This window comes from Panthera uncia, chromosome B1 (genome assembly GCF_023721935.1).
Source record: "Panthera uncia isolate 11264 chromosome B1, Puncia_PCG_1.0, whole genome shotgun sequence".
Lineage (NCBI taxonomy): Eukaryota > Metazoa > Chordata > Mammalia > Carnivora > Felidae > Panthera > Panthera uncia.
The window spans coordinates 182,602,273-182,610,309 of NC_064811.1; positions in this window are offsets into that span (position 1 = coordinate 182,602,273).

Genomic DNA, 8,037 nt, shown 5'->3' on the forward strand with positions numbered 1-8,037 from the left:
ATTTCTTTTGTTTTTACCTTGGAATTTGATTGCCCAGATGATTACTCATTTGATATTTTTCAAATATTGTTACTTGGGCTTTGTTTTTAAGTACTAAAATGTTCTTTTTTTTCTAATTGTCTAAATAAAAATAATTGCTTATTTCTAGCCACAGTAAACAAAAGAAGTCAAGTTTTTCCTCACCAGTCTACACCTGGCTTAGTTAAGCTGATTGATTTGTATTGAAAATTTTAAACTAGTTTAATTTTAACTAGTTTAAAATTTTTTCTTTGGCAGACCTTAAGAATGATGATTATACTACCAGCCCAGTCTTTAGCAGCAAAACTGAGAATTAAAAATTTTTTCAATTTTTTAATTAATCACTAAGTCATTGATTTTTACCTAAAAATCTCCTATTTGAACTACTAAAAGAACTTGCAGCTGGTTTCAAAGAATAGTGGAATTGATGCTGTGTGACTTCCAAGTGTAGGAGAGCTTCTACTTGGCTTTTTCCTCTTGTGTTAGTCTGGGAGAAGCCAGCCACCTTGTTATGAGGACAGTCAGTCAGCCCTGTAGGAGGTCTCCATGTGGCAAGGAACCAAACTGCTAGCTTTGTGGGACAAGCCAACTCAGAAGCACAGCCTCTAGCCTCAGTGAGGCATTCAGGAGATTTTAGCTTTCTAGCCTTGAGTCTTCCAGCTGATGACCCAGATGTTGTGTAGCTAGGACAAGCCCCCACCACTGTGTTGTGACTAAACTCCTGTCCCATAGAAACTATGAGATAATGAATGATTATTTGGGTGCAATGTATTACGCAGCAATGACTAAATAAATAACAAACTCCTTGAAACAGGCTGTCACTGTGTTAGACAGTAAGGACTATACAATTATTAAGGCAGATTTTGCCTTCAGTGGTGTCTGGTCTTTTCTTTAATCTGCTCATCAATATTTGTTTCTGCTTGAGGGCCTCTGGCTGTGGGCTTTGTTATAGTAGCCCCAGGTAGGTAATTTAGAGCTCCTGGTTGTATGATTTTATTTTATACTTCTATCTTTTATATCCCATATATAAGGTTATTTTATGACCTTATTTTATATCTTAGTATATGTGTGTGTGTGTAACTATGTACATATTTTACAAAGCAAGCTTATTTTTTTATGGAAAAAAATTTTTAATGTTTATTTTTGAGAGAGACAGACACAGAGAGAGTGCAAGTGGGGGAGGGCAGAAAGAAGGGGAGACACAGAATCTGAAGCAGTCTCTAGGCTCTGAGCTGTCAGTACAGAGCCCAATGCAGGGTTCAAACCCACAAACCGGGAGATCATGACCTGAGTTGAAGTTGGATGCTCAACCAGCTGAGCCACCCAAGTGCCCCAGACCAAACTTTTAGAGAAAGAAACAATAATAAGCATATTTTGAATATTTTAAATTTTATACAATACTCTCTTTTTTAAAATACTGTTAATATTTTTATAAAACTGTCATGCTCCCTTGGCCACAGCAACTTCTTATTCAACACGTCTCTGGAGGCAAGGGAAACAAAAGCAAAAATGAACTATTGACACCTCATCAAAATAAAAAGCTTCTGCACAGCAAAGGGAACAGTCAGCAAAACTAAAAGGCAACTGACAGAATGGGAGAAGATATTTGCAAACGACATGTAAGATAAAGGGTTAGTATCCAAAATCTATAAAGAACTTCTCAAACTCAACACGTAATAAACAAATAATCCAGTGAAGAAATCAGCAAGAGACATGAATAGACACTTCTCCAAGAGACATGAATAGACAGCCAACTGACACATGAAAAAATGCTCCACATCACTCATCATCAGGGAAATACAAATCAAAACCATAATGAGATACCACCTCACACCTGTCAGAATGGCTAACATTAGCAACTCAGGCAACAACAGATGTTGGCAAGGATGCAGAGAAAGAAGATCTCTTTTGCATTGCTGGTGGGAAACAAACTGGTGCAGCCACTCTGGAAAACACTGTGGAGGTTCCTCAAAAAATTAAAAATAGAACTACCCTACGACCCAGCAATTGCACTACTAGGTATTTATCCAAGGAATACAGGTATGCTGTTTTGAAGGGGCACATGCACCCCAATGTTTATAGCAGCACTATCAACAATTGCCACAGTATGGAAAAATCCCAAAAGTCCATTGACAGATGAATGGATAAAGAAGATGCAGTATATATATATACAGTGGAGTATTACTCGGCAATCAAAAAATGAAATCTTGTCATCTGCAGCTACGGGGGTGGAATTGAAGGGTATTGTGCTAAGTGAAATTAGAGAAAGACAAACATCGTATGACTTCACTCGTGAAGACTTTAAGATGCAAAACAGATGAACATTAGGGAAGGTAAGCAAAAATAATACAAAAACAGGGAGGGGGACAAAACACAAGAGACTCTTAAATGTAGGGAACAAACAGAGGGTTACTGGAGGAGTTGTGGGAGGGGGGATGCGCTAAATGGATAAGGGGCATTAAGGAATCTACTCCTGAAAACGTTGTGCTATATGCTAACTTGGATATAAATTAAAAAAAAAAAAAACCAAAACCTGTCATGCTCATAATAAGACATTTAAGGGTCAAAGATAAAATTAATTAATTAATTTTAAAAGTTTATTTAATTTGAGAGAAAGAGAGAGAGGAAGAGCGCACGAGCAGGGGAGGGGCAGAGGGAGTGGGGGAGAATCCCAAGCAGGCTCTTCACTGTTAGTGTGGAGCCTAATGAAGGACTCAGTCTCACAAACCATGAGATCATGACCTTAGCTGAAAGCCAGAGTCAGATGCTTAACTGACTGAGCCACCCAGGTTCCCTCAAACATAAAATTTAAGAGGATATAATTGTGGCTCTCATACAAATATAAAAACGTGAGTGAAGATTTTTTTTAAATCTCTTAGTTTATGAAGGAATCAAGATATAACCAGTTTAAAAAGAATTCAAAAAACTACATATATATGTCAATTAGGGAATGTTGTAATGGATTTACAAATAAATGCAAAATCTATTAGGATTGGTCAGTGTTGGGGCACCTGGGTGGTTCAGAGGGATGGGCCTCTGACCCTTCATTTCAGCTCAGGTCATGATCCCAGGGTTGTGGGATGGAGTCCTGCCTAGTGCTCTGGGCTGAGTGTGGAGCCTGCTTGGGATTCTCTCTCTCCTCCTTTGCCCCTCCCCCTCAAAAATAATTGATCATATCTATATAGTAGTAATCATTTGCATTCTACCAGACACAGTTTGTATTTTTATGGACAAGATTAATTTACATTGCTATCATTCTTTTTTTTATGACATTGCCAGTTTTATTTATTTATTTATTTATTTATTTATTATGAAATTTATTGTCAAATTGGTTTCCATACAACACCCAGTACTCATCCCAACAAGTGCCCTCCTCAATACCCATCACCCATCCTCCCCCCCTGCCACCTGCCATCAACCCTCAGTTCTGTTTTTAAGAGTCTCTTATGTTTTGGCTCCCTCCCTCTCTAAACTTTTTTTTTTTTCCTTCCCCTCCCCATGGTCTTCTGCTAAGTTTCTCAGTTCACTGCTTTGTAGGATATTCCCAAATCTGCATTTTCTAATTGTTTCTTGAGGGTTAGATTCACAATAAACAATTTCTTGAGATTATTTTCTAGGTGGTGTCAAGATCAGTGTAGTTTTGTTGGCCAGGTACCAGTTTTCCACTGTTACAGACAATGCATGCTCCAGTGACCAACTTTTCACACTTGTGTGATCATGTCTTTGGGATAGCAGTTCTAAACCTGAAGGTGCACTAAGTTTTCAAGTGGGGAATTTATTGAAATTGCAGATTATCATAAGTTGCAGATGACTCTAGATATTTTAATTTAATAAATCCTAGATAAAACCTAGTAGTCTACATTTTTTATTACCACCCAAGAGTTTTCAGGTTGTATTGGACAGAAGAGTACATTTGAGAAACCACTGTTTAGAGAAAAGTACCTCAGAGGCTTATGGAGCAAAGCCTACATGCACTTTAAATTTCAGCATGTATTTCCAAGCTTTTTATCATAAGCCTCCCATTTCCCTAAACCACAGCTGGCAATATGCTTTATTAATTTTTGCATTTATTTCTAATTTACTACCAATTTTACCTTTGGAGTAACACAAAAATATTGTTTTTTTCTGTTTAAAATCTAATGTATATATGTATAAGATTTATAAAATATTTTCATTTTTAATTTTACTTTAAAAAAAGAGGGGCGCCTGGGTGGCTCAGTTGGTTGAGTGTCCGACTTCAGCTCAGGTCATGATCTCATGGATCATGGGTTCGAGCCCCACATCAGGCTCTGTGCTGACCACTCAGAGCCTGGAGCCTGCTTTAGATTCTGTGTCTCCCTCTCTCTCTGCCCCTCTCCCACTCGTGATCTGTCTCTCAAAAATGAATAAATGTTAAAAAATTTTTTAAAAAGATGATGGTAATTGGGGTGGTCTCACTAGAAGATTAAAATATGATTTTATTTTTCCATAGCTTTTCCCTCAAAAGCAAGATTTAAAACTTTCCAATGGAATGAATTTTTTACAGAGTACTTACCAAACTCTTACAGAGTCCCTACTGGGCGCTGGGTACCGTGCTAAGTGTTTTACGAATATTGATTCATTTACTCATTCTAAAAACCTTGTAAGGTAAATACTATTATCATCCTCATTTTTCAGATCATGAAACTGGGGCATAGGGTAGTTAAATAACTCTGTTAAAGACTTGCAGATACTGAATAGTGGAGTTAGGATTCAAATTTATTAAAAGCCATGGAGGTAGAGAGTCCTAGTAAGGAGTTAAAGGGTTTCAAACTTGTTTGTGTGTATCTTATGACATGAATGAGTTGGTGCTACCCCTCACCCACAGTGTTTGCCTGAGTGTTTTCCTCCTTCCTCTTAAGATGCAGGTAGATGTTTTGAGGTTTGGAGAGGTAAAAAATGGAATAGATCAAAGACCCCTGGAGAAGGGATATATCTTCCCATTTCTTTAAAAACAAAACAAAACCAAAAAACAAACCCGTGTGGTTCCAACGTGGAAGATGTAAGGGAGCTAAGACCATTTTGGTATCACAAGGGTTTTACAGTTTTAAAGTTATAGGGGGCTCCAGCCTGGGTAGGAAAGAAGCAACAACAGGGGCAATGCTGGATGCCCACAAGAGGCAGGGAAGTAGACTGAGAGTCCCCAGAGACCATAGATTTGTGAGTTGTTCTTTGTATTCCTTGAATACAAAGGAGATACTCCATTAGGATTTTCTGTTCAGTTATAAAAAATTAGGCATATACACTTTTTCTCTATTTTAAGTACTCTTCATTATGTTATGATGGAACATCATATACAGTGTTCAAACTATTGTACAGTGGAACACAGAGTGTTATCAATAAATAATATGTCATATCATCTCTTTAAAAGTTTCAGTATTCAGTTGTGTCAGATTTTTTTTTTAAACCATCTTGTTCCTTGATTGGGAACTTTCAAAAAACACTTGGGGAAGAATCTGCACAGATTTAGGTCCTGGCAAGTAGGTTAAGCAGGCTGAGTAGGATGAGCTGATAAAATGGCTATAAATGCTAATGACCCTCATTTTACATGTAGGCTGCTAGGCTCTAGGGTCAGTGCGGCTGTGTATTTTTCACCACACATGGAGTATTACAGATGTTGAAATGATGCTTTCCTAAAATACACCTAAGGAATGGAGTTGGGACATGGTGATTAGTGAAAATTCTAAAGATAGTGTAGGAACAAGTAGCAAAGCCAGTTTAAGAGCTGATAATTTTATCAACAGATCTCAAATTTAGTGTAGCAGCACAAGGATTTGCCTTGATCCACAGCTGTGAGAAAGTAACTTTGCTGCTAACAATAAAATACGAAAATTGTAAGTTATATTTTTCATAAATTAGAGTAGTTATATTTGTAGTACCTTATTGTCCTGAATTTCTTGAGTAGGAAGTAAGAGTTTCAGCTTGTACACACAAATGTGGTGAGAAGGATAATATTTTGGTTTATACGATGTGATTTAAAGGATTTGGGGAATGCTTTTTGATCCTCAATCCTACACTCCTCCCAACCCACTCCTACCTCTCTAAAATCTCCTACATATTTTGATATTTTCTTTCCCCCTTTCTTTAAGATTATAGACTTAAAAGCTTCAAATGTATTAAACCAGGTAGGAGCTAAAAAATATCTATAGTATGAGTTGAAGTTTAATGGGTTATGAGCTACGTTAAAATTTAATTAAAGAGCAAAATATTACCAGGAGAGGACCAACCTTGGAAAGGTGTGGAGATGGGTAATTAGCAGCCAAATTATTCTTGGGCTTTGGGAAGGGCAGGAGTAGGAAGAATACTCATGAATGAAGGAATCCTAAGGCTAGCAATCTGTTTAGCATCCCGGTCATGGAATAGAACACCAGTAAATGAATTATAATCTTGGCTTTGAAATATGGCTTTGGAATGCTTCATAACTTTGAATTTTCTCTTCCTTGGTTGATAAAATAAAGCTTTCAAAGAAAAAAAAATGTATAATATTAAAAAATGTTTTTAAGAGAACATCTCCCTCATTCCTGGCAGAAGTATAAATTGACACAGCCTTTCTGAAGTTCAGTTGGCCAATATGTGCATCCATAAAATTAGTATCATGCCATGATGCTAATTTTCCAGCAGGATATACCATTTTTTACCTTTGCTACTTGTTATTAAGGGTTCAAAGTTTAATGTTAATTCATAGTTTGGTTTCTGATAAAGATGCAAATAATTTCTGTCTAGTAAGAAAAATAACCCGGGGTGCCTGGGTGGATCAGTCCAGCTTTGGCTCAGGTCATGATCTCAAGGTCCCTGAGTTCAAGCCCTACATCGGGCTCTGTGCTGACAGCTCACAGCCTGGAACCTGCTCCTGATTCTGTGTGTCTCTCTTTCTCTGCCTATCCCCCACTTGTGCTCTGTCTCTCAAAAATAAATAAACATTAAAAGAAATTAAAGAAAAAAAGAAAAAATAACCCAAAGATTATGGTTTATTGTTCTGTAAGACATTAAACAGATCCAAAAAAAACCCACACTAAACTACCAATATTATTCTAATACATATTTTTTTTCTAAATGCCTGAAATACCAAGTTTTCCAAATGCATTTGAAACTAGCTTAGTGATCTTACTGATTCCCTCATGATTTAGTTAGATATTTGAAACATGTCTAATTTATATTTTTATGAGAACTGTGTTTTTAACTTTAAAAACAATAGATTTATTGATCTTTTGACAATAGGGCTATTGAAAATCTAATAAATAACAACAAAAGAAAATGAAAAGAATGCTAACCTAAGGTAGCATCGTCTCATTAAGCAAAGAGAAAAACTGAAATGGCACACTGCTATCTCTTTTTTACAAATGTTCACTCTAATGAATTTTTCATTTTTGTCCTTCCCTAATCCATATGTCCAGTGAATAATCTAAAGGTTCATGACTTACTAGTTTTGTTCCTCCTCAGTCTCTTTGAATACTTATCCTTCAGTTTTCCTCAATTTTGAATGTTTTTTCATAAGAGACCACTATTCTTTTATAAGATTCACTTACATAGAATAGAAGGTAAAAAATAATATATGGTCCCTTTTTATCCTTGGGTGAACTCTTCCGTCGGGAAGTTGCAAGTATTTTACCCACCCCAAACTATCTTATACTAATAGAAATTTTCAAATCCTTTAGGAATAAAATATTACTCAGATAATTTTGTACATTTGTGTATACTTTATGTTTCCTGTAAGAACTATGTATGAATTTACAGAGAATAAACAAATAGAGATTTCAAATTATATTAGTCTACGTGGGTTGCCATAACAAAATACCATATACAGGATGGCTGACACAACAGAAATTTATTTCTCACAGTTTGGAGACTGGAAATCCAAGAATCAAAGTGCTGGCAAATTTGATTTCTGGTGAGAGCTATCTGTCTTGCAGGCAGTTGTTTTCTTGGTATGTCCTCTCATGGCCTTTATTTGATGATGTGTGAAAGAGAGAGCTCTCTATTGTCTCTTCTGTGAAGATACTA